Raw genomic sequence first — 25643 nt, 5'->3', positions numbered from 1 at the left:
CTAAGAGTTCTCACTTTCATTGTCTAGATCCTCGTAAGAGAGTGTAGAGTAAGCAGTTCAAATGATCGTGCCTACTTTACAGATGGACAAACTGAGATTCAAAAAGATTAAGGTGACCATTATAGTTTCAGGCCTGGGGGAAGGGATGTCTCCCTCCTCCTCATACCAGAGCCTCGTCCACTGAATCACAAGGCTCCAGCTGCTGCTCAGAGACTTCTGCGTTTTTTTCTCAGGCAGCCAAAGATCGGGTAAATTGAGTTCCTGGTGTTTTTAGATGTCAGAAATTCTAACAACTGAGCACTGCACAGTTACTGGGCATTTCCTTCTGCGACTGTCGTTCAGGAGAAAGGTAAGACTTGGCATTTCCAAGGGTCACGGGGCCCTCGAGTCTACAAAGCACCTTTCGGGTTTCAACGCCCGCGTGCTGGCTGACAGCCCGCCAGCGTTCAGCGGCCGCGTCCCGGCGCTCGGCTCGGGTGCCCCTCCCGCGCGGCTCGGCGGGGGCGTCTGGGAGGCGGGCCCGGGGACGCTCGCGAGGCGCTCCGGCGCGGCGCCCCCTGCCGGCGCCCTGCTCCCTCGCCCCGGATCCGGTCCGGGCGGCGCGGGGACGCCGGCCTGACAGCCAGCGAGCGGGCGGAGGCGCCCTGCAGAGGTAGGTGGGCTGCCGGGCGCAGGCAGGCAGGCAGGCAGGCGGGCGGGCGGGGGCGGCGTGCGCGGGCGGGGGCAGGGGGCGCGCTCCGGGGGTCGGTGCGGGGAGGGCGGGCGGGGGGCCCGGCGGCGGGGGCGCGCGCGGCGGCGCGCGGCGGGCGCGAGTCATCAATTATGCAAGGACTTCGGCGGCGCGGGGGGCGGGCTCGGGGAGCGCTCCAAGATGGCGCCGACCGCAGTCCCGCCCGCAGCATCCTCCGCACCTCCGCAGTCCGGCCGCACCTCCCGGGCTCCGCGTTAGAGCCGCAGCTGCCTCCCTTGCCGCCGCTGCCGTAAGTAGCCCCATAGCCCCGGCCCCGGCGCCGCTCCTCGCCCGCCGGCTTCCCCTTCTCGCCTCGGGACCCTGGAGCGGGGCTCGCCCACCTCCAGTCAGGGGCTTTGCCGCAGAGTGCGCGGCGGGGCTCCAGGGGCAGTGGAGCGGGGTTTCTGCCCTCCCTGTTTTGGACAGGTGTTTGGAAGTCTTGCTTCCTTCTACCGTGTTTACTGGGGATCCCTGAGGAGAACTGAGGACCACCGGCCCCCACCCCCATACACCCTGTCTCTCCTCCGCTCTTGGCTGCACTGGGGGACACTGGCGTGCCCTCGGCGCCCCTTCCGTAGGGCAGCACCCTCTCCTCCCCATCTCTCAGAGCCGGGGCAGAGTCAGGGCCCCTCGCCCGGTTGCACTGGAAGGGCAGCGCCGTCCGGATCTTCTAGGCAGCTCCTTAGCTCTACCCCCTCCCCCATGTCTTACTGCATCCTTCTCCCCCATCCGGCTCCAGATTGTTACCAACTGCAGAAGCCTGGGGCTCGTGGGTTTAGGGCAGCCAGGACTCCCCTGTCCTTTACTCGGATGCATCCGTCCCCCTCCCGACAGGGTACTCTGGGGTTGTTGGGGGCCCCCGGGACCTTCCTTGGCAGGCTAGGATTCCTGCATTAGGGAGTACATCACTTTCAGAACATCCCCTTCCCCCGCCCCCACCCCTACGCCACCCGATGCAGAGCTTGCTCCTCTCCTCCTCTCTGCTTCCCTCCCCCACCTTACCACCGGCAGCAGCACCCAGGGCTTCTGCTAGCTTTGGGCTTACAGGACTGCCCAGCTCCACAGGCTTGGACCCCTCCTCTCTAGTTCTCATTTGGTACTTGGGGGACCGCAAAGCCTCTGCATTTTTCCTGAGAGCTCAGCTCCATCCCCTCCTTGCCAGCAGCAACCACCGGTGGAGACTTGGCAGCCAACTTTCCGGGGGGGGGGGCTTAGCCACGGCTTTCAGACCCCTTCAAGGGCCCCAGTTTCGAGGTGGGACGAAGTGGGAATAATTTTACAGCCTGATAAATATGATTCTACAATCCATGCCTTCCTTCCAACTACCCCACCCTGTGCCCTCTTCCTCACTTACACTGCAGTTTTTGAAACATGGGGGAATACATTTTATATCCGGAGATTCCAAGATGCCAAGTTCAGCGTCGGTATTCATAATAAAAGGATGGCATCTGTTTTGGGGGAGGGGAACGGGTAGAAGAAACTTTGCATTGCATCTGGCTAATTCAGGGGGAGGGAGGAATGATTAGCATGGAGCAAGCTCTACCAAACAGGGGAAATTGCTTTTAATGCACGCACAATGGGCACCAGAGAAGCCGGGATGGAAGCAGGAAGTGTGGGTGAGGGCTCTGGGGGCAAAGGGTGAGAGTGCTTTTTATAACCGTTTTCTCAAGTTTGAACCTGGAGAGCCTTGAGAAAGGTAGTGGTGTGCTAGGGCTGTGGGATGTTTTAGCTTTCCAAGGGAGATTTCGGGTGTGGTAGGTAGGTTTTCACTGTTTCACAATCTTTCTGTACTTCTCTTTTCTCCACGTGTATTAGAAGATAATGGTGGTGAGGGGACTTCTTTTTCTTCCCTCAAAAAAAACATTGTTTTTTTTTTTGATGTGTAATGCAAATGGCTGGATAACATTGCCACCTGGTACCACCATCCTGGTAGAAATCTCAGGGGAATCAGACTTAAAATGCTGAAGGCTTTGTAACACGTTGACTGTAACCTGGTTCTTGAAATACTGCAGCATTTTTTCTTTGGAGCTCATGATCCACAAGGCTTCAGTTCTCCCTGAAAGAGAATTTGATTGCTTGGAAGCGGGTAGTAGTGATGGCTTGGTACTCAGCAAACATTGCCTGTCCTAGAAATTGAGACTCTCCCTGGAGAGGGCTCCAAGCATGTTCTGTGTTGTATGGATATCTGATTCAGGGTATGTGTAAATATGTTGTGTTTCTTAGTAGGGCTGGTGGTGGGTCCTACAACACAGTTCTTGACAGTGCTGGTCAGTTACTGGTTTCTTGGGTTCAGTTGGAGAGGCTTCAGTTTTCATTTGGGGTTTTGTCAACTTTTATCAAAATATTTGAAGGATTTTATTTTAAATTAATAAAGGATTATGAAATGGAATATAGCGTACTTAAAAACAAACAATCATACAGTTGATTTTGCTTTCTTTGTACGGGCTTTAACAAATTTTTCGCAGGGCCCAACTTGCCCAGCTTTGGTTGCCGGTGTTGAGGTTTGCGCCAGGGTTTCTTGCTGTGGTGCTGAAAGGACAGCTCCCTGGCAGTCCTGCCGTGGAGTGCACTCATGCTGGACCTGATTTGGGTTTTTCTTGCTTTTATTATCAGCAGGCTTTCCTGTAGATGTGTGTGTGTGTGCACGCATGTGCATGCGCAGCTGGGTTTATACTTGAAGTTGCAGGCCTAGTTACCATATTTTATTACTCCCACATAACTCTTCATTTTGGCTGTCCCTCATGGAGACAGTGTTTTTACAGGCTGCAGCAGATCCATATGTAAGTCATACAGTGACATTTTGCTGACTGCATTATTTCAGCACATTTTGATAATTTCAAGTAGCAAGAAACTATTAACGTTATGGGAATTTGGTCTCCTCAAGAAGTAATCAGATAGCTTGCTAAATTAAGCTGGATCAGAAGGGCATCTTCTTTGGGTTGATTTGAACAGTGAGCTGGGAAAAGGACTCAACACAGCAGAGGCCAGTATGTGATTCATTGTTTCACTAAAGTAATTCGTCAAAAAAGTATTTTAAAATCCTAAAATAGTGAAGGGAGCCATAAAATTCAGCTTGTATGAATCTCCCACCTAGCACAGGGATCCCCTTATGGGAGATCTCATGTAAAGCAGCTCGTTCCTTTTGGGTTCCACTGTGATTGATGTACTTTTATGTCATTGAAAAGGTAACATACATAAAGTTAAAAGACATATAAATTGGGGCTATGTCAGGGGCAAATGTCATTCTTGTGCTTCTTACCAAGAAAAGATTGACACTCAGTGTTCTGTAGAGATTACACAAGAAACCTGCACCTGCTTGAAAAGAATACAAAGATAGAGACATATCCACCTAAAGCAAGAAAAACATTCTTGAATGGAAAGAAAAGTAATTATCTTTAATGTGCTGATATTATGTAACAAGTTGTTCTGGAGGCACATGCATGAATTAATGAATACTTAATTCCTATAGATTATATCTGAGAAGGAAAATAAAACCACGCTGTAACACAGATGTAGAGAATGGACTTGAGGACACGGGGAGGGGGAGAGGTAAGCTGGGACGAAGTGAGAGAGTGGCATGGACTTATATATACTACCAAATGTAAAACAGATAGCTAGTGGGAAGCAGCCACATAGCGCTGGGAGATCAGGTAGGTGCTTTGTGTCCACCTAGAGGGGTAGGGTAGGGAGGGTGGGAGGGAGACGCAAGAGGGAGGAGATATGGGGATATATGTATATGTATAGCTGATTCACTTTGTTATAAAGCAGAAACTAACACACCATTGTAGAGTAATTATACTCCAATAAAGATGTTAAAAAAAAAAAACAAACCCCCCACACTGTATAGAAAGTGTTAAAAAATACAGTTTATCCAGAGTCAGATCAGTTTCCATAATTATAAAAATAATGTATACTTATTGCAGAAATATTTTAATATATAAAAGGCAGGAAAAAAGTCATCCTTAGCAAAACAGTTGTCTGTGTTTATGGTTATTTCAGTCTTTTTTTTTTCTGTAGAGAGGGCAAGAAGCACTTGCAAAAGTTATTCAGAAGAACAAAAAATAAGTATTTTAAAACCAAGCCTTTTAAACTCTTAAGTTCACCGTCCACTATTTAGTCATTGAGAGGCTTAACAGCTAGATCGTTATATTTCAGTTTACTTTTATTTTCTGAATCATGTAAAAAAATTTTCCACGAAATTATCTTTAATGTGAAAGAATTCATTTTTAGAATTAGTCTCCTTAAAATAAAGTCTTTTGATTTAAATATAGCAAGTTAACTAGAAGAATAAAGAAAACATTACAGATATTCTCCCTCTGCACCTACTGTATGTGAAGCATTGCACTAAGCACTAACACTCTTTAAATGGCAAGAATCAGCTTAGAAAATTATACCATGCTCAAAAACTATGGCTATTAAAGTGTTAAAAGAAGGAAATAGAACCTTCACCCTTCACATATGTTAATTGCTGAAATGTTGACTGAAGCCTATTGATCTTACCCAGTGATTTAACCTAAAAAGAATAATGTGTGCAGGAATATGAAGTAAATGTATGTAAATTAAAGACAAAGAAGAAATCTTCTGGAAAATTTTTCTCTGTCCCTTTGTGAAGTTATAGATACAAAACCAGGACCTGCGTTTAACTACGTATCAGGAATTAAGGTGAAATGAAGACCCAAGAAGGTTGCCTTAGTTACACTGCTGGGAAGAAAAAGTCAGAAACAGTGTAGGCTTTGGAGGTAGGCAAAACTAAGTTCAAGTCTTGATTCTGCTACTTACTAGCTTTGTCACCTTGGGTAAGTTATTTACTCTATCTGAGCTTCAATGTTCTCATCTATAAAAATAGGAATAACAATACCTACGTTGCAAGGTGTTTGTGGGGATTAAATGAAATCTCTGTTTCCTGACACATAGAGCTCAGTATATAGTAGCTCCTTTTCCTCTAGGGATTTAGCAGCTTAGTGTGTCTTTATATGTGTATTTGATAGAGTATATACGTACTGTATTAAATTTCAGTAGTCTGAAAAGCAGACGGTTGCTTTATCTTCAGTCTGGCAGAGAGAATAGAATCTGCAGGTGTGCTGACTTGGGTGGACATTGCTAATATAAAAGGAGAAAAGTTTTACTGTGTAATTGCAGTGCTGATCTCCATCAACACAGTGCAAATGCAGTTACCAAAGTAACTCTTTCTGCATTCATTCCCAAACTATTCTAGAATAGGACTCTTTACCAAATAGGAATGCTCTGGCGTTCACCGGTTGGCAGGCAACTGGGCTGTTTGTAGCTATGGTTTGGGATCTGAAGGTGGAATGGGCCCAAAGGCTGAGGTGTCCCTTTATCCTTACTTGAGCTGAATGTGTTAATTGTAGTAAGCGATTATATGGGTTTGGAGTTGCTTTTGTCTTCAGCACCCTTCTAGGTTTTCCCATTATATAGTCATTTAATTGCTTTATTTGAATGAGTCTCATACATTTAGGTCTCATGGCTGACCATCTTCTTTTGGTAATTATTACTCTATGTTTATCTGTTTATAAAAACTTAAAAAATCCTTCTGTCAGTTGATTGAGTTAGGTAAGATAAATATTATTCTATGCATTTTATAGCTGAGGAAACTGAGGATCCCAGAGCTTGAATGAGTTGTCTAGGGCTGTGGGACCATTAAGTGATGGAGTGGAGACAGGGACCCAGGTTGGTTGACTCATGCTTAAAGATTTTTCTTCCATTAAATGGTGTTATATTCTGATGTTCATGTAACCAAGTATTGTGAACGATTTTTGGCTTTAAGAAATTATCATTATCCTAGGTATCTAAACATACCTTCCTGGGTGGGCATAATGAAAGATTCTGGGATAGGCAGAGGGAGGGCAAGAGTACCTTTGAAGGAGAGCATTTTGGAAGCAGGAAGGAGAGGGAAAATGAACAGAAGGTGTATCAATCAATAAATAGGAGGCATTGAAGTAACGTGGTCGTTTTGTTTCTGCAGCTATCCTGGCTACTTTTTTAAAGGTCATCATGTCTTGGTGTCTACTTGGCATTCGTCATTTCTCTTGCACATAAATACACATTTGGCTACTCATAAATGCTCCCACGTTGCCAGTATAAGTTATAACCAGGACCATAGGGGAATTATGGCCACTATCACCTGGACTTTTTTGCTTATGCAAGGCTGAAATTGGTGTAGGACTCAGAGAAGAATTGGTGCTGGGTGGCGGGAGGGTTATGCTAGTTGAAGCAGAAAAAGTTCTGGGAGACTCTAGATCTAAAAGAGCAAAGGTGAAAGTAGATAATAGTTACAATTTCCCTTAGGTATATGGAGATGTGTCATACTGAGGAGAGTGGAACAGAAGAAAAGCTAGGACCCTGAGGGTCTAAGATGTGCTCTTAGTTTGGGACTGAAGCTCTCTTGATCCTGGAAGGAGTCGATTGGGTTAGGATAACTAAAATGTCTGGAGAGGTTTGGAACGCTTTTATATTCACTATTGGTGGTAGCGAGGGTCCTCCTGTGTTCACTGGGCTTGTCCCAGGATCTGGAAATGGAAAGCACTGAAATCCCTCAAAAGACACATTAACAGGCTCCTTTCATGTTCAGTTGATTAGTGCGATTTTTATGATGTAAAATCTTTTGAGTTCCTAGGGAATAAGAACATGAGAGAAATATAGCGAATGCTTATTTATCCAAGGATGGATTATCTAGGCTATGAATTATACACGTCATTTATTTTCCTCTAGTTTTCTGCATCTTGAGCATTTAACTGATCGTTAGCATTTCCATCAGAGTGAACTTGGGAAGGGAGAAAAAGTCAAAATTATAATGTTACTTTAAATTTTTAGATAATGATTGAGAAAGGAAGAGATCAATGAGAAGGCAACTCATTTTTAATCTATTCTTATTCTCTCCTTATTTTAAAGTACAGACAGTTGAAAGCTGAGCCTCCAAAAGCTTCCCTGGAAGCCAGTGTGAAATAGCATTTTTCCCTCATTTTACTGAGTGACAGCCCTGTAAATAAATAGGGCTTAATTTATTACATGGTTAGTTTCTTGTTTCACAAGGAATTCTTCTTCAATTAAGGATAATGCAGCAGGCTTTTCTTCACATTCACTAGTGACTTTTTGTCTTAGCAAGAAGCTGAATAAAATGCTTTTAAATGAAAACAGATTGATGCGTTATTATTAAATTGCAGAGAAAAATTGAGCAGGTTGCAAATGAGACTGGTAGAGCTTTCTCGGAGGTCAGAATAGCCAGAAATCTCATTTGCTACAGAATTCTTAATGGGACTTCCTAAGATTTTCGTGAAGACTAAAAAGGCGGAATGTCTTATTTCTAGGAAAGATACCTTGAACAAAATAAAGCATTTTAAACAGATTTATATTGTGATAGGGAAGAAAGCATTGAGAGTGTGAGGAATCATCAGAGTGGAGAGTGAGGAAAGGTGAAAGAATGACTGCAGTGAAAATGGACAAGGGAATTTGGATGTGAACTTGGAGGAACTGCTCATGTTTTTTTTTTTTTTCTTTTTGCGGTATGTGGGCCTCTCACTGTTGTGGCCTCTCCCGTTGCGGAGCACAGGCTCCGGATGCGCAGGCCCAGCGGCCATGGCTCACGGGCCCAGCCGCTCCACGGCATATGGGATCCTCCCAGACCGGGGCACGAACCCGTGTCCCCTGCATCGGCAGGCGGACTCTCAACCACTGCGCCACCAGGGAGGCCCCTGCTGCTCATGTTTTAAGAGAAAGAGTTCTCTCTCCTCTTCAGACTCCTTTGGATACATGTCTTTGTTCTTCTTCCTGAACTAGAGTTGTCCTGATTTTCCGGATAGGGCACAGAACTTTAGGAAGATGTTTTGTGTTTTAAATGTTATTTTATCCCTTTCTCTGCTAGAACTTTGCTGCAAATTGCTTACTTTATCTGATGTCTGCTTTGGAAAAGCTGGAGAAATTTTCTTGCTTTGTAGCAAAAAATTTAGTACCATTCTTAAATGTTTTTTCAAAATTTCCTCTTTTTTTAAAAAAAGGATTTTAAGTCATTTAATATAAAAAACATTTTCTCAAAAGGCACTGTGGAAGGTACATAAAATATATCTTTTACATTTTTTTTGAATAGTTAACAGAGGCAAAGGGTTAAAAAATCAGAGAGTTCAAAGTTAAGTCTTTTATACTGTCACCTTCATTCAGTGTGCCCTCCATAAAGGCAACTACTGTTACCAGTTTCTCTAGTATCCTTTCTACATATATATGCCTGCACACATTTTCTCTCCCCTGCCCTCCCCCACAATTATGTCCATTGTCTTTTGAGGAAGACTGTTAAAATAGTTTGGGGATTTAACTCTCATTCTAGGTCATCTTAGATCAGTTAATTCCCTGTTAGCAAAAATTTTAGTGACATTCTTAAGTGTTTTTTTTTTTATTTCCTCTTTTTATTTTTTTAAGGATTTTAAGTCATTTAATATGAAAACATTTTCTCAAAAGGCACTGTTGAAGGTATCTCTTCCATTCTGCGTCATAAATTTGGGGATTTGAATAAAGAGTATAATTAGAATTATATTCAAATTAGAATAGAAATTTTGCTAAGAACAAATCAGTTGGGCTGGGATAGAATTCCCCAGTGGCAGATAAGCCTGCAAAGATACAGTAGAGTTAGCCAAACACTAAGAATTTTTTTGAAGTTGCATTTATCCTTGGAGACAATGGAGAACATAGAAGATTTTTCAGGGGGTGCAAAATGACACATCATCAAAGCCGTGCTTTAATATTTTAGGAGAATTGGGCAGCAGTGTGTATGTAACAGGATGGAACAGAACAAGGAATGGACATCCAGTTAATTGACTGATTTGGCCTAGTGTGTGGTGACAAAGGCTTAGACTCGGATAGTAGTGATGAAGATGGAAAGGAAAGAATATAAATACAGTTTTGTATATGTGTGTCACATGGATGTGTGCGTTTAAGTCTCATTTTTATAATGTAAGAAATTGTTTCGAGGAAGGCCCAATAGGAACTGGTGAATAACTTTACTTGGGGAAAAGGGAGGAGGAGGAGTTAAAGATTATTTTGCTGTTTTAAAGTTCAGCGACAGAGAATCTTCTGTTTAGAAAATCTGAGGAAGTAAGTTCTGTAATATACATTGGCAGTGTAGTCCAGAGCATCTTGGTTAGCAAGCTACCTTAATTTCTAATTTTTAATCCTCTCTCTGCAGAGGGTTCTCCCCCATCAGCTTCTCATGCTTTCTTTAAGGAAAACCTAAATCTTCCAACTTCTTTATTCTGTGCGTTCTCTCACTGATAAATATTACTTAATCTTTGTGGGTCTCTGTCCTTCTCTTATTTTGTGGTCTTTCATTCTGTCCATTTATAGACACTTAGCTCGCTGTCTTTTTCCTTGATACTCTCAACTAACCTTCGGTTTAGTGTATAAAGAAACAAGAATTATGCACCTTTTCATAGGTGGATGACTGTTTTGTCCTTACTGAAACTCAGTGACTTTCTTTCTTTGATCATTTGCTTATATTCTGCGTGTTTCATGGAAGCCATAGTAAGTATTTGAAATTGCAGGTTGAATTAAAGGTAGCAACTGAGAGAATTCTAATAGGTGAAAGCAGAGGGAAGTGTTAGGCCTTATCAGCCAGTGATGTTGCTTGTTATTTCAGGTATTGACCTTGGGCTGTCAATACAAAATGTCAGACTTGCATAAACTTCCTTGGCGTAGCTGGGGTACAAGAGAGTAGAGAGTGGGCCCTAATGTGTAATTTCAGTATACTGTGATAATTTAGAGCAAAGGGTGAGCTCAGAGAGCTTGGGTTCTAGTCTAGCCTTCTGCAGTCAGTAAAGATCTTTGAATAAGAAAAACTAAAGGGTGGGCTTCCCTGGTGGCGCAGTGGTTAAGAATCCACCTGCCAATGCAGGGGACACGGGTTCGAGCCCTGGTCCGGGAATATTCCACATGCCGCAGAGCAACTAAGCCTGTGCACCACAACTACTGAGCCTGTGCTCTAGAGCCCGTGAGCCCCAACTACCAAGCCCGTGTGCTACAATTACTGAAGCCCGCGCACCTAGAGCCCGTGCTGTGCAACAAGAGAAGCCACTGCAATGAGAAGCCTGCGCACTGCAAGGAAGAGTAGCCCCTGCTCGCTGCAACTAGAGAAAGCCCGCGCGCAGCAACGAAGACCCAATGCAGCCAAAAATAAATAAATAAATTTAAAAAAAAAAGAAAGAAGAAATAAAGGGTGATTGGAACATCAGAACATATACATGCAAAATAATAGAATGCGCCTGGAGAAAAGCAATTTAATTCAGTAAATCTTTCCATTTAATTTTCCTTCTCACCACCAAAGTTACTGAGTTTTTGCAAATTCCATTAATATTTGCCATAGTTTGCACTCAGATTGTTCGCAGAAGTCTCCATGGTTTATGTGGAACCAGTAGAGCAGGCAGAATTCATGTACAAGATGTTAGTAAATTTAGACTCTGTTTAGGGATATAAAGCGTCCTTATAGTAATTCCATCACGAGGTTCTCTGTGCCACACTGTAAGTTTGTACCTGCTTCCTAGTATGAATGCTCAAAGTAACAGTGATGAAGAATAGGTAAACAACAGACTCTTGGGAAGCCATTCTTAAAATAGTTTGGGGTGAGGAAAGTCCATAAAGACCACTAAACTGAAAGATGGCAATCTGTTTTATTAATCTAGATGTTCTAGTGCAAGTAATATTTCAGTAGGTTTATAGGTTTTTATTTTTTCACTTTCCTTCTATTTGTAATATTTCTTCTTCCTTGTCTCTAGAAAAGAGGGGTGGTATAAAACCAAAGAAAGGCTCAGATTGAGTGATTGAGTGATTAAATATAGTGGGGAAACAAAGTAGAATGATCCTATGAGTATTTCACTTACCTCATAAGGCTGTTTTCTGACTCATACAAGAAAACTTCAGCCATAAGGGCCAAAGGGGTAGAAATTTCTTTTATTTGGGGATCTTAATGTAGATTCTTTGCATTAGAAATTGCTCAAAAGCTATATAGTTCAAAGAAAATAAGTCCATTTTGTGTGATGAGTGGATATCAAAGACTTGTTATTAATTAGATCCTAGTGTCTTCCATCTTTAATTTTAATAAGCTTATGTGCAGCTTGACCCTTGGGGGCTGATGTGCTTTGTTCCTAGCCACACACTCCTTCCTGACCATTAGTAAGTCTCTGGCCTGTATTGTCCCTTTCAGGTTGTAGGAGGTGCGCATCTTTCACTTCCCTCTCCTCAGCGTGCTGCCCAGGTTCCCAGGGGTGAGGCAGAGTACACGTGTGTGTGTGTGTGTGTGTGTGTGTGTGTGTGTGTGTGTGTGTGTGTGTGTGTGTGTGTGTGTGTGTGTGTGTGTGTGTGTGTGTGTGTGTGTGTGTGTGTGTGACTTCTATGCCCTGCTTGGGCTCTGCTCTGCAGCCCTGCCTTTGCCCAGGCTAGTGCTCAGAGAAAGGTTTTTTTTTTTTTTAAGAGCAATGCATTTATCACTCAGTGCAATCTATTGCAAAATCTCAAGGAAAAAAAAATCCTCCAGAAAACAGTTCAACTTTTCTAGCCAGGATTCCAGAGCCATCAGCTTCTTATAGGCACTGCTTCTGTTTATAGATGTTGAGTTGTCAGGGCTTTGCCAGTGGTTTTTTCATTCCATGGTTTAATCACAGAACCTAGTAAGAACTCTTATTTGTGAGAACTGAATGCTGACTTTTGAGGGTATTATAAAAATCTAGTGGATCTGTAGAGTTCGAAGTGTGGGTGCTAGTCTATATTTTGGGCAAGAGAGTATCAGATATTCTTCTGGTGGAAATTGAGGCATCATAACCCTTAAAGTCTAGTTGTGGCCTTGGGCCAAGACACAGTGCCCCTGGGACAAACAATGTCCTTTTTCCTATTTGGAAATTTATTCCTATTAGGGTACTATAACCAAGTAGAGTACTATTTCCTTCAGAAGAATAAGTTCAATATTACTAATTTGAAAACCTTTTGAAGTTCTAACTTATGTATGACAAATATATTTTTTCCTTTCTAACATTTTTAGCAGCTTTGGTTATTTTAATTATTATTTTAAAAATTTACAAGCAGTACAGTTGAAAAAAATTTGGAATATAGTTCTATGAGTTTTAACACATGTATAGATTCATGTAACCAGCACTACAATCAGGATACACAATAGTTCCATCACCTCAAAAAGCCCCCCTCTCCTGCCCTTTGTAGTCAGGCTCTCTGTAACCTGTGATCTCTGGCAACCCCCAATTGGCTCTCCATTCTTGTGGTTTTGCTTTTTTTAGGATATCATGTAAATGGAATCATACTACAGAGTATAACCTTTTGAGACTGGCTTCTTTCACTCAGCATGATACCTTGGAGATTTATCTATGTTGTAGTCTTTATCAATAGTTTGTTCTTTCTTTTTTACTGCTGAGTGGTATTCCATTGTGTGGTTATGTAACAGTTTGTTTATCCATTCATTTGTTGAAGGATATTTGAGGTGTGTCCAATTTCAAGTGATTATGAATACTGCTGCTGTAAATGTGTAGGTTTTGGTGTGAATCTAAATTTACAGTATTCAAAGATATCCCTAAGGGTGAGATTGCTGACTAATAAAGTAAGTATATGTTTACCTTTATAGGAAACTACTAAACTATTTTTCAGAATGGTTATACCATTTTGCATTTCCACCAGCAGTGTATGAGACTTCAGTTGTTAATATCCTCATTTGCACTTGGTATTGTCAGATTTTTGTTTGTTTTTTAGTTTTATTGTGGTAAGAACACTTAACATGAGATCTATCCTCAACAAATTTTTAAGTGTACAATACGTTATTGTTGACTATAGGTACAGTGTTTTACAGTGAATCTCTAGAGCTTATTCATCTTGCTTAACTGAAACTTTCTGCCCAGTGGTAACTCCCTATTTCCCTCTTCCCTCAGCCCCTGGCAAACATCATTCTACTTGGATTCTATGAATTTGATGATTTTATATACTTCATATAAGTGTAATTATGCAGCATTTCTCTTTCTGCGACTGGCTTGTTACACTTGGCATAATGTCCTCAAGTTTCATCCGTGTTATAGCATATGTCAGAATTTCCTTCTTTTTAAAAAAGGCTGAATAGTATTCCATTATATGTATATGCCACATTTTCTTTAGGTGTTATCTGTTGATGGACATTTAGGTTGTCTCCCTATCTTGGCTACAGTTGAATGGTGCTGCAATGAACATGACAGAGCTAATATTTCTTCAAGATCCTGATTTTAATTCTTTTGGATAAATACCCAGAAGTGGGATTGCTGGATAATATGGTAGTTCTGTTTTTAATTTTTTGAGGAATCTCCATACTGTCTTCCGTAGCAGTTGCAATGTTTTGCATTCCCACCAACAGTGTGCAGGGAGCAGTGCAGTGCAGTGTGCAGTGTGCAGTTTTTCCCCATCCTTGGTAACACTTGTTATCTTTTGGGATTTTTTTGCTAATAGCTGTCTGACAGCTGTGATTTCTCACTGTAGTTTTGATTTCGCATTCCCTTGATGATTAGTGACATTGAGCATTCAGATTTTTTATTTTAGCTATTTTAATAGGTATGTAGTGGTATCTCATTGTGAGTTTTTTTTTTTTTTTTTTTTTTTTTTTTTGCGGTTCGCGGGCCTCTCACTGCCGCGGCCTCCCCCGTTGCGGAGCACAGGCTCCGGACGCGCAAGCCCAGTGGCCATGGCTCATGGGCCCAGCCACTCCGCAGCATGTGGGATCTTCCCGGACCGGGGCACGAACCCGTGTCCCCTGCATCGTCAGGCGGACTCCCAACCACTGCGCCACCAGGGAAGCCCCTCATTGTGGTTTTAATTTGCGTTTCCCTAATAGTAATGATCTTGAGCATTTTTTCACATGCTATTGCCATCCATATATCTTTGGCCAAGTGTCTGTTCTAATCTTTTGCCCATTTTTTAAATTGGATTATTTGTTTCCTTACTGTGAGTTTTGAGAGTTTTTTTAAAAAAAACGTATATCCTGGATATAAATCATCAGGTAAATTACTTGGACATGTTTTCCCCTAGTGTGTAACTTTTCTTTTTCTTCTCTTTACCATGTCTTTTGTAGAGCTAACATTTAAAATTTTGATTAAGTCTAATTTATCAATTTCTTTCTTTTATGGGTCATTTTTTTTTTTTTTTCGGTACGTGGGCTTCTCGCTCTTGTGGCCTCTCCCGCTGTGGAGCACGGGCTCCGGACGCGCAGGCCCAGCAGCCATGGCTCACAGGCCCAGCTGCTCTGTGGCATGTGGGATCCTCCTGGACCGGGGTACGAACCCGCGTCCCTTGCATCAGCAGGCGGACTCTCAACCACTGCGCCACCAGGGAAGCCCTGGGTCATGTTTTTGATGTTATAAATAAGAATTCTTTGTCTAATCCAAGGTCACAAATACGTTCTCTGTTTTCCTCTAAAAGTTTTATAGTTTGCATTTTACATTTAGATCTGTGATCCATATGAGTTAATTTTTGTATAATGTATGAAATTTAGGTCAAGGTTCATTTTTATGTATTTATTTTGCAGATAGATGTGTAATTGTTCCAGCACATTGCTATTCTTGGGCTTCCCTGGTGGCAGTGGTTGAGAGTCCGCCTGCTGATTCAGGGGACATGGGATCGTGCCCGGTCCGGGAAGATCCCACATGCCGCGGAGCGGCTGGGCCCGTGAGCCATGGCTGCTGAGCCTGCACGTCCAGAGCCTGTGCTCCGCAGCGGGAGAGGCTGCAGTGGTGAGAGGCCTGCGTACCACAAAAAAAACAAAAACAAAAACAAAACCCCTCAATTGGCTATATTTTTTTTGGGCCTTCTTCTAGGTTCTCTATTCTCTTCCATTGACATATGTATCTGTCCTGTCACCAATACCATACTGTTCTGATTACTGTAGCTTTACAGTGAGATTTAAAATTATATAGTGTGAGTCTTCCAAATTTATTTTTCTTTTTTCAAAATCGTTTTGGCTATTATAGTTATTTCGTCTTTCCATTAAATTTCATAGTCAGCTTGTCTGTGTCTGCAAAAACTCCTGCTGGCATTTTGCTTGGAACTGCATTAAATCAGTAGATCAATTTGAGAATTGATAACTGTATCATGTCTTCCAATCAATGAATATGATAAATGTCTTCACTTATTTAGGTCGTAAATAACTTCTCTCATCAACATTTTATAGTTTTCAGCATATAGATTTGCATATATTTTGTTAGATTTATACCTAAGTATTTTTTAAGCTACTGTAAATTCTTAAAATTAGATTTCAGTTTCTGATTCATTCCTTGTATATAGAAATATGATGGATTTTTGTGGTTGAACTTGTCTCTTACAACCTTGTTAAACTCATTAATTCTAGGAGCTTTATTATAAATTATTTTGGATTTTCTATATAGACAATTAAGTCTTCTGTAAAAAGGAACAGTTTTATATCTTCCTTTCTAATCTATATGCTTTTTATTTCCCTCTCTCCTCCACCCTTATTACAGACTTCTAGTAAGATATTGCATGAAAGTGGTGAGAGTGGATATTTGTGACTTCTTCCTGATCTTAGGGAAAAAGCATTTAGTCTCATCATTAAGTATGATGGTAGCTGTTAGTTTTTGTAGATACTCTTTCTCAGGTTGAGTAAATTCCCTTCTGTTCCCAGTTTGTTGAGAGTTTTTTCAGGAATGGATGTTGAATTTTGTCAAATGCTTTTTCTGTATCAGTTGATATGATTATGTGATTTTTAAATTATTTTATCTGTTAATATAATGAATTACACTGATTGATTTTCAAATATTGACCTACCCTTGCATTCTTGGGATAAACACCACTTGGTTGTGATGTGTTATTCTTCTGTATTGTTGGATTTGATTTGCTAATATTTGTTGAGGAGTTTTGCATCTGTGTTCATGAAGTTGTTAGTCTGTAGTTTTGTTTTTTTCTTGCCTTTATCTAGTTTTGGTATCAGGATAATGCTAGTCTTATAAAATAAATTAAAAAGTGTTCCCTTTAGTATTTGGGGGAAGAGAAATTGTAGAATTCCTTTTTAAAAATATTTGGTAGAATTCTCCAGTGAACTGTGCCTAGAGTTTTCTTTGTGTGAGAGTTTTTAACTACGAATTAAATTTCTTTAATAGATACAGGCCAATTCAGGTTGTCTGTTTCTTTTTGGGTGAGTTTTGGTACTTCGTGGCTTTGAAGGAATTGGCCCATTCATCTAAGTTGTCAACTTTACCTACATAGATTTGTTCATAGTATTCCCTTATTATCCTTTTAATGTCTGTGGGTCTATAGTGATATCCTTTCTTTCATTCCTAATATTGATAATTTATGTATTCGTTCTTCTTTTTTCCTTTGGCTAGAGGCTTAGCAATTTTATTCATCTTTTCAAGGAATCTGTTTTTGATTTTATTGATTTTTCTCTTTTTTTTCCTGTTTTCAACATAATTGATTTCTGCTCTTTTATTTATTTTCTTCCTTCTGCTTGCTTTGAGTTAATTTACTCTTCTTTTTCTTTCTTTTTTTTTTTTGCGGTACGCGGGCCTCTCACTCCTGTGGCCTCTCCCGTTGCAGAGCACAGGCTCTGGACGCGCAGGCCCCGTGGCCATGGCTCATGGACCCAGCCGCTCTGCGGCATGTGGGATCCTCCCAGACCAGGGCATGAACCCGTGTCCCCTGCATCGGCAGGCGGACCCTCAAGCACTGCGCCACCAGGGAAGCCCTTCTTTTCTATTTTTTTAAGGTGGAAAACTATCTTCTTTAGATCATTGATTTGAGACCGTTCTTCCTTCCTAATATAAGCTTTGATTTTTAATACTATAAATTCCCCTGTAAGCACTGCTGTGTTTGCATTTTACAAATTTTGATGTCAGACTTTTATTTCCCTTGAAAATTCTTCTTTGACCAATGGATTATTTAGAAGTGTGTTGTTTCAAGTGTTTGGAGTATTGGGAGATTTTCCAGAGTCTTTATTTTATTGATTTCTCCTTTAATTCCATTATGGTCAGAGAACATACTCTGTATGGTTTCAATATGTTTAAATTTGTTAAGGTTTGTTTTATGACCCAAGATGTGGTCTATCCTGGTGAATATCCTCTGTGCACTTGAATAGAATGTATATCCTACTGTTGTTAGGTGGAATGCTCTATAAATGTTAATTATATGCAATTGGTTGTTCAGTTCCTCTGTATCCTTGATTATTTTCCTCCCAGTTTTATTGAGATATAACTGACCTGAAGCACTGCATAAGTTTAAGGTGTACAGCATAATAATTTGACTTACATACATCATGAAATGATTATCACAGTAAGTTTAATGGACATCCATCATCTCATATAGACATAAAATTAAAGAAATAGAAAACTTTTTTTCTTATGGTGAGAACTCTTAGGATTTACTTTCTTAACAACTTTCATATGTAATATACAGCAGGGTTAATTATGTTTATCATGTTGTACATTACATCCCAAGTACTTATGTATCTTATAACTGGAAGTTTCTACCTTTTGACTGCTTTCATCCAATTCCCCCTCCTCCCACCCCCTGCCTCTGGTAACCACAAATCTGATCTCTTTTTCTGTGTTTGTTTGGTTTTGTTTTTGAAGTATACTTGACCTACAACACTATGTTAGTTCCTTTTACACAACATAGTGTTGTGATATTTCTGTACATTTCAAAATGATCATCATGATAAGTTACCATACAAAGATACTACATAGTTATTGACTGTATTCCCCACACTGTACATTTCATACCCGTGACTCATTTATTTTGCAACTGGAAGTTTGTACCACTTAATTTCCCTTACTTCTTTCTTTCCTCCCCTCAGTCCCCTGTATCCTTGATTTTTTTCCTTCTTCTTTTAAAAAAATTGAAATGTGATTTATTATTTAATTGCAATATTATATCCTATCTCTTTATTTTTTAAAATATATTGAGAGGGCTTCCCTGGTGGCGCAGTGGTTGAGAGTCCGCCTGCCGATGCAGGGGACACGGGTTCGTGCCCCGATCCCGGAAGATCCCACATGCCGCGGAGCGGCTGGGCCCGCGAGCCATGGCCGCGGAGCCTGTGTGTCCGGAGCCTGTGCTCCGCAACGGGAGACGCCACAGCAGTGAGAGGCCCGCGTACAGCAAAAAAAAAAAAAAAAAAAAAAAAAAAAAAAAATATATATATATATATTGAGATATTATTGACACATAGGAATTATATATATTTAACATGTACAACATGTTTTGATATCCTTGATTATTTTCTGTTTACTTGTTTTATTGATTAGTAAGGAAGGAAGATTGAAATCTCTAACTGTAATTGTAGATTTGTCCATTTCTTCCCTTAGTTCTATCAATTTTTTTTTTTTTTTTTTTTTGCGGTATGCGGGCCTCTCACTGTTGTGGCCTCTCCCGTTGCGGAGCACAGGCTCCGGACACGCAGGCCCAGCGGCCATGGCTCACGGGCCCAGCCGCTCCACGGCATATGGGATCCTCCCAGACCGGGGCACGAACCCATATCCCCTGCATCGGCAGGCGGACTCTCAACCACTGCGCCACCAGGGAGGCCCTAGTTCTATCAATTTTTGCTACATATTTTTTGAGGTTCTTTTCTTAGGTCCACACACATTTAGGATTGTTATAAATTTTAGTGAATTGACCCTTTTATCATTATTTAATGATAAATAAATTAAAAATTTATTTTTAAATAAATAATATTTTTAATTTAAAAATGATAAATAACTTTTTATCCCTGGTAATTTTCCTTGTTTTAAAGTCTACGTTATCTGATATTAATATAGCCTGTTAATATATAGTTAATATAGATCTGATAATTCATGTTTTCATGGTATATACTTACCCCTTCTTTTACTTAAAATTTTTTTTTGAAATAATTTCAGATTTATAAGTGAGTTGCAAAAATAGTACAGAGTTCCCATATGCACTTTACCTAGCTTCCCCTAATGTTAACATATTACATAACCATAGTACATTCATCAAAACTAAGAAATTAACATTGGTACACTGTTAAGTAAGCTACAGAATTTTATATGGATTTCACCAGTTTTTCTACTAATGTTTTTTTTTCTGTTCTATAATCCAATCCAGGCTGCCATATTACATTTAGCATCCTTTCATTTTTAACCTATATATGTCATTGTATTTAGTGGGTTTCTGGTAGATGACATACAGTGTGTCTTTTTTTTTAAATCCATCCTCATAATCTTTCTTCTAATTGATGTGTTTAGACCATTTACATTTAACATAATTACTGATATTTTAGATTTAGGTCTGCCATTTTATTATGTTTTCTATTTGTTCCTTCTGTTTTGTGTTTCTTTGTTTCCCTTTCTTTCCTCCTTTTGGATTATTTGAATTATTTTAGTATTCTATTTAAATTTCTCTATTGAATTTTTTACTATCTGCATTTGTATAGTTATTTTAGTGTTGACTAGGGATTATAGTACACATACTCAAGTATTCAGTCTACTTAAAATTAATATTTATCACTTCAAGTGGAATATAGAAACTTTAGTACCACATAGATTGGTTTGCCCTCTTCCTTTTATCTTGTAATTGTCATATGCATTACATCTACATTCATTGAAAACCCCATCAGACATTATTATAATTTTTGCTTTCAATCATCTTTCATATTTTAAAGAACTTAGATGTAAAATAGGCTATTACATTTACCCAGATTTTTACCATTTCTATTATTCTTCCTTCTTTCCTGAACTTCTGAGTTTCCCTATTGTAACATTTCCTTCCATCTGAAGAATTTTCTTTAGCATCTTTGGCAAGTCTGCTAGTGATGACTTCTCTTGGTTTTCTTCATCTGAGAATTTATTTCATTATCGTTTTTTAAAGATATTTTCACTGGATATAGAATTCTGGGTTGATAGTTGTTTTCCAGAGCTTAGAATTCTTGTTCCGTTGCCTTCTGTTCTCTGTGGTTTCTGATAAAACATCCACAGTCAACTGAATTATTTTTTCTCCTATGTGTAATGCATTATTTTTCTCTGACTGCTTTCAAGATTTTTTTCTTTGTTTCAGTTTTCACTGGGCAGGAATTTCTTCATCCTGTTTGCTGTTCACTGAGTTTCTTGAAACTACAAGTTTATGTCTTTTACTAAATTTGGGAAGTATTTGGTTATTATTTCTTTTTTTTTTTTTTTTTTTTTCTTTTTGCGGTATGCAGGCCTCTCACTGTTGTGGCCTCTCCCGTTGCAGAGCACAGGCTCCGGATGCGCAGGCCCAGCGGCCATGGCTCACGGGCCCAGCTGCTCCGCGGCATATGGGATCCTCCCAGACCGGGGCACGAACCCGTATCCCCTGCATCGGCAGGCGGACTCTCAACCACTGCACCACCAGGGAGGCCCCTTGGCTATTATTTCTTAAAAAAAAAAGTTTTTTTTTTTGGACTGTGCTGTGTGGCTTGCGGGATCTTAGTTCCCCTACCAGGGATTAAGCCCTGGCCCACGGCAGTGAAAGTGCTGAGTCCTAACCACTGGACCGCCAGGGAATTCCCTCAAATATTTTTTTCTGCACCACACTCTTTCTCCTTTACTTATGGGCCTTTGATGATACAAATGTCAGGCCTTTTGGTATTGTTCAGTGGGTCCTTGAGACTCTGTTCATTTTTGTCTTCCAATCTTTTTTCTCGGTTGTTCAGCTTGGGTAATTTTTGTTGATCCATCTTCAAGTTTAGTGACTCTTCTGTCATCTCAGTTATACTATAGAGCCCATCTAGTGAAGTTTTAAATTTCTGTTATTGTATTTTCTAGTTTAGATTTTTTTCATTTGGTTCTTCGTCTTCTCCTTCTCCTCCTTTGACTTCTTTTTCTTCATCTATTTCTTTGTCACGACTGTCTATTTTTGCATTTACTTCAAGAGCATTTGCCTTTATTTCTTGCAGCATGATTATAATAGCTGCTTTAAAGTCTGTTAATTCCAGTATCTTGCGGTTGGTGTCTGTTGATTGTCTTTTCCCTTGTGAGATATTGAGATTTTCAAGTCTCTTTGTACAGATTGACCCTTAAACAGTGTGGGGATTATGGACACCAACACCCATGCAGTCGAAAATCCACATATAACTTTATCAATGGCCCTCAATATCTGAAGTTCCATATCTGCGGATTCAACCAGCTGGAGATTGTGTAGTATTGTAGTATACATTTATTGAAAGAAAGCTGCATGTAAGTGGATCCACGCAGTTCAAACCCATGTCGTTTAAGGGTCAACTGTATATCAGTTTGGATTTGTATCCTGGACATTTTGAATATTATATTATGAGACTTTGGGTCTTGTTTAAATCCTGTAGAGAATGTCTTTGTTTGTTTGTTTATGTGAGCAGGCAGTCAATCCAGTTAGGTTCAGGCTACAAGTACCTACCTACCTGCCTTCTTTGGGCTGGGGTTCAGTATCTGTTCAGTTTTCAAAGTTCTGTTTGCTGTGCTATTTGTGTCTGTTCCATGTACATACCAGCCAGTGGCTAGACTCAGACCTGGGCAGGTATACCTCATAGATCAGTTGTCAAAACCTTCAGTATGGGCTTCCCTGGTGGCGCAGTGGTTGAGAGTCTGCCTGCCGATGCAAGGGACACGGGTTTGTGCCCCGGTCCAGGAAGATCCCACATGCCGCGGAGCAGCTGGGCCCGTGAGCCATGGCCGCTGAGCCTGCGTGTCCGGAGCCTGTGCTCCGCAATGGGAGAAGCTACAACAGTGAGAGGCCCGCGTACCACACACAAAAAACCCAAAAAACTAGAAGGAAATAAATCCCTTAAAAAAAGATAGATTTCTAAAGTAAGAAGAAATAGTTAAAAATGGACAGATGTGACTATGCAAAAATGTTAAATGGCTGTATGGCTTTAAAAAAAAAAAACCTTCAGTATGCTGTTTAGGGTCAGGTACTTTCATGTACAGCTTGGAGATGATTCCTGGAGTTCACACACAGCTTCACTGGGCTCCCTTTTCTTCCAGTTGTTCTCCCGAACTTTCTGGATCCAAAGGATTCTCCTTCCTGCTCCTCTTGCTAGAAAGCTGAGACTTGAATTTCTCTGCTCTGCCTTGCACGCCCTGTAACTACCTTTCCCTTGGGAACCAAATGGCAAGAGGCTAGGGAGAGAAAACAAAGCAGTGGAGGTTCCCTCTATGCTTTTGGGATCACAGTTCCTCAGGTCAGAGAAAAGGTTTTCCTTTCTCACTGGTGTTGTCATTGCCACTGCTGCCTAATTGCCTTGGAGGTAGGGCAAGAGAGGACAAAAGAGAAACAAAGAGAAAATCAGGGGATTTCCTCCACTCCCTTTGACCTTAGGGGCTCCCTTTCCTGCTTCTTGGGCCCAAAATGGAGGTCTTCTCTTGGAGCTTTTTCTGTCTGTACCTGGTGCACAGTTCTGGGTTTGGGCTGCCTTTGAGTCCAGGCCAAGAGATACCAGAAGAAAAAAAAGGAAGCTCTGTTGGTTTCATGATATTTTGAGCTTTGGTTTGTTTTTCCAATCCACCTGCTATCAGTTACTTTTCAGTCATCAGATAATGCGTGGAGCATCTCTGTCTATCCATGAATTTTACCTGAGTTCACTGGGAGAGACAGGGTAGGGTGAACTTACTCCATCTTAACTGGAACCAGAAACTTTGATTATTTATTAGACACATTTTAAGAGAGGACCAAGGTTGGCAGGGGCAAGAAGGGTGTTGGCTTCAAGGCAGGTTATCAATCCTGAAAGATCAAATGACTGGACTGACAGGCCTTAGGGTCCCTAGTGGAGAAGACACCTCAAGGAAGGGCTCCAGTGTTTTCAGTGCAGGATGCTCTCTCTTCTTCCTTTTTTTTTTTTTTTTTTTGTGGTACGCGGGCCTCTCACTGTTGTGGCCTCTCCTGTTGCGGAGCACAGGCTCCGGACGCGCAGGCTCAGCGGCCATGGCTCACGGGCCCAGCCACTCCACGGCATGTGGGATCCTCCCAGACTGGGGCACAAACCCGCGTCCCCTGCATCGGCAGGCGGACTCTCAACCACTGTGCCACCAGGGAAGCCCTCTCTTCTTCCTTTTTAATTTTTAAATTTAAATTAAAAGTTTAAAAAAAATAGATTATATTTGTACTCAGTACAAAATTTGAAAGATATAAAGGGAACAAAGTGAGAGAGGTATGTCTCCCTCACTTACTTATCCCCTAGCTACCCAGTTCCTTCCCCTGGAGGCACCCATGTACCAATTGCTTGTGTATCCTTACAGAGATATTCCCCACAATACCAAATATAAAATGGGAATAAGTGTGCATATAATAGCAGAAACAGCAGTGTACTGTACATACTGCTCTATGCCTTGCTTTCTCACTTAATATGTCCTGGAGACCTTTCCATAGCAGTGGCTACCGAAGGCTTCATTCTTCTTAGCAGCTGCAGAGAATGTCATTGAATGAATGCCCTATGATTCATTTAATAAGTCCCTTATTGATGGGCTTTATTCCACCAATAAATGGTTATTTAGTCAGCAAATAAATATTTATTCCATCAATTTCAGTCCTTTGTTATTACAGGAAAGTTATATTGAATAGCCTTGCATACATATTTAACATATGTGGGGCAATATCTATAGAATAAATACCTGGGAGTGACATTGCTGGACTAGAAAATATGTGTGTCCATTTAAATTTACCAAATTGTTAATAGCATATTGATACCTTATTTCATACAACTGCAAATAATCCATCAATTTTTTAAGCCTTGGTAAGGAGAGTAAAATTAGAATAGGTAATAGAAACCTTCATATAATCTTAAGTCTTTTTCTAACTCTGGTTAACATCTAACTCTGGTTCTGCCTAGTCTTTTACCAACATGATATGGAAGAAAAGGAAAATGTATTAATTGGCATTTTCCTTCTTTCTTCTCCCTTCTTACTCTAGTAAGAGACATGCCAACAAGCTGTGAAAAAAAAAATACTGTAAAATAACTAAATAGGAACTATCCAAAAGGAAGGCTATAACAGTCAAGAGGCTTTGGATGACCAGTTGATTGGACAATCAGTTCCTAAACCTCAAATGTTGGTTTGCATTAAAGCCTTTCTTCTGAGGAACATTTTATCTATCATGTGTTCTCACCTACACAACCATGCCCATATAGGTAGGTAGAGAGGGCAAGTGAAAGCTGTTATCATTTACTGTACTTACGGTGGAACAGAAGCCCTACAAATATAATGATTTTTTTTTCTGATCCCTAGATCAACACATTTGATGTGAAAATGTTTAATGTGATGCAATCTTGGAGACATATTTACTATTATGGATACCAAAGAGTTGTCACTTAGTGGTTTTTCTGATGGTTCATAGTATTTATCTGAAAGCAAGTCTTTCTTGGAAAATCTGACATACAAATTTTCCAACATGATGGAGCATTTTACTAGTAACAGTCCTTACATTACACCTGAGGCTATAAATCAGATCAGTGAGGTGCTTAAAAGTTTTCATGTTTACTTGACTTTGACTGTATTGTTATCTGCTTCAATTAATTTTAAAAATAAAATTAGCTATAAAATTAATCTGGAAAAAAAAGACTATTTTTAAAGTGAATGGTGTGTTCTCTCCAAGTGGGGACCCTAATTGGGTAAATTTTTAAGTAATAAAACTGGTTTGGGTGGCTCTTCAAATTGTCATCTTGCTTTTAATTTTTATGTATTTAACCCTATATTTTTGGAAAAATTTGGATGAGCATGTATTACTTTTTAAAAGAAGTATAACTCAGTAGAAAATACAGAACAAAGGAAAACAGTGATCTTGGAAGGCTGTGCACTTAATACAGTGAAGCAATTGTTACACAAAACATTGTTGGAATTTCTTGTTTGAAATTGCCCTTCAAACCTGTTCCACGTCAGTCAAATTAAAAAAAAAAAAAAAAGACTAGGATCAGATAACACTATGGGGCAAACTGGGAAGGAAGAGTGTG

The 25643-nt window shown here is 40.5% G+C and overlaps 1 protein-coding gene across 1 annotated transcript in view; it reads left to right on the top strand.

The window, feature by feature from the left end:
• Positions 1-595: 595 nt before the first annotated feature.
• Positions 596-25643, top strand: part of SCN8A (sodium voltage-gated channel alpha subunit 8) — a 183234-nt gene continuing 158186 nt past the window's right edge. Inside the window, exon 1 of the mRNA XM_060113425.1 lies at positions 596-652. The gene's annotated coding sequence lies outside the window, so the exon portion shown is untranslated. The remainder of the gene's footprint in view (positions 653-25643) is intronic.

This window comes from Mesoplodon densirostris, chromosome 11, assembly GCF_025265405.1.
Source record: "Mesoplodon densirostris isolate mMesDen1 chromosome 11, mMesDen1 primary haplotype, whole genome shotgun sequence".
Taxonomy (NCBI): Eukaryota; Metazoa; Chordata; class Mammalia; order Artiodactyla; family Ziphiidae; genus Mesoplodon; species Mesoplodon densirostris.
The sequence above is the reverse complement of the archived record's forward strand: the minus strand, read 5'-3'. Positions and strand labels throughout refer to the sequence as shown.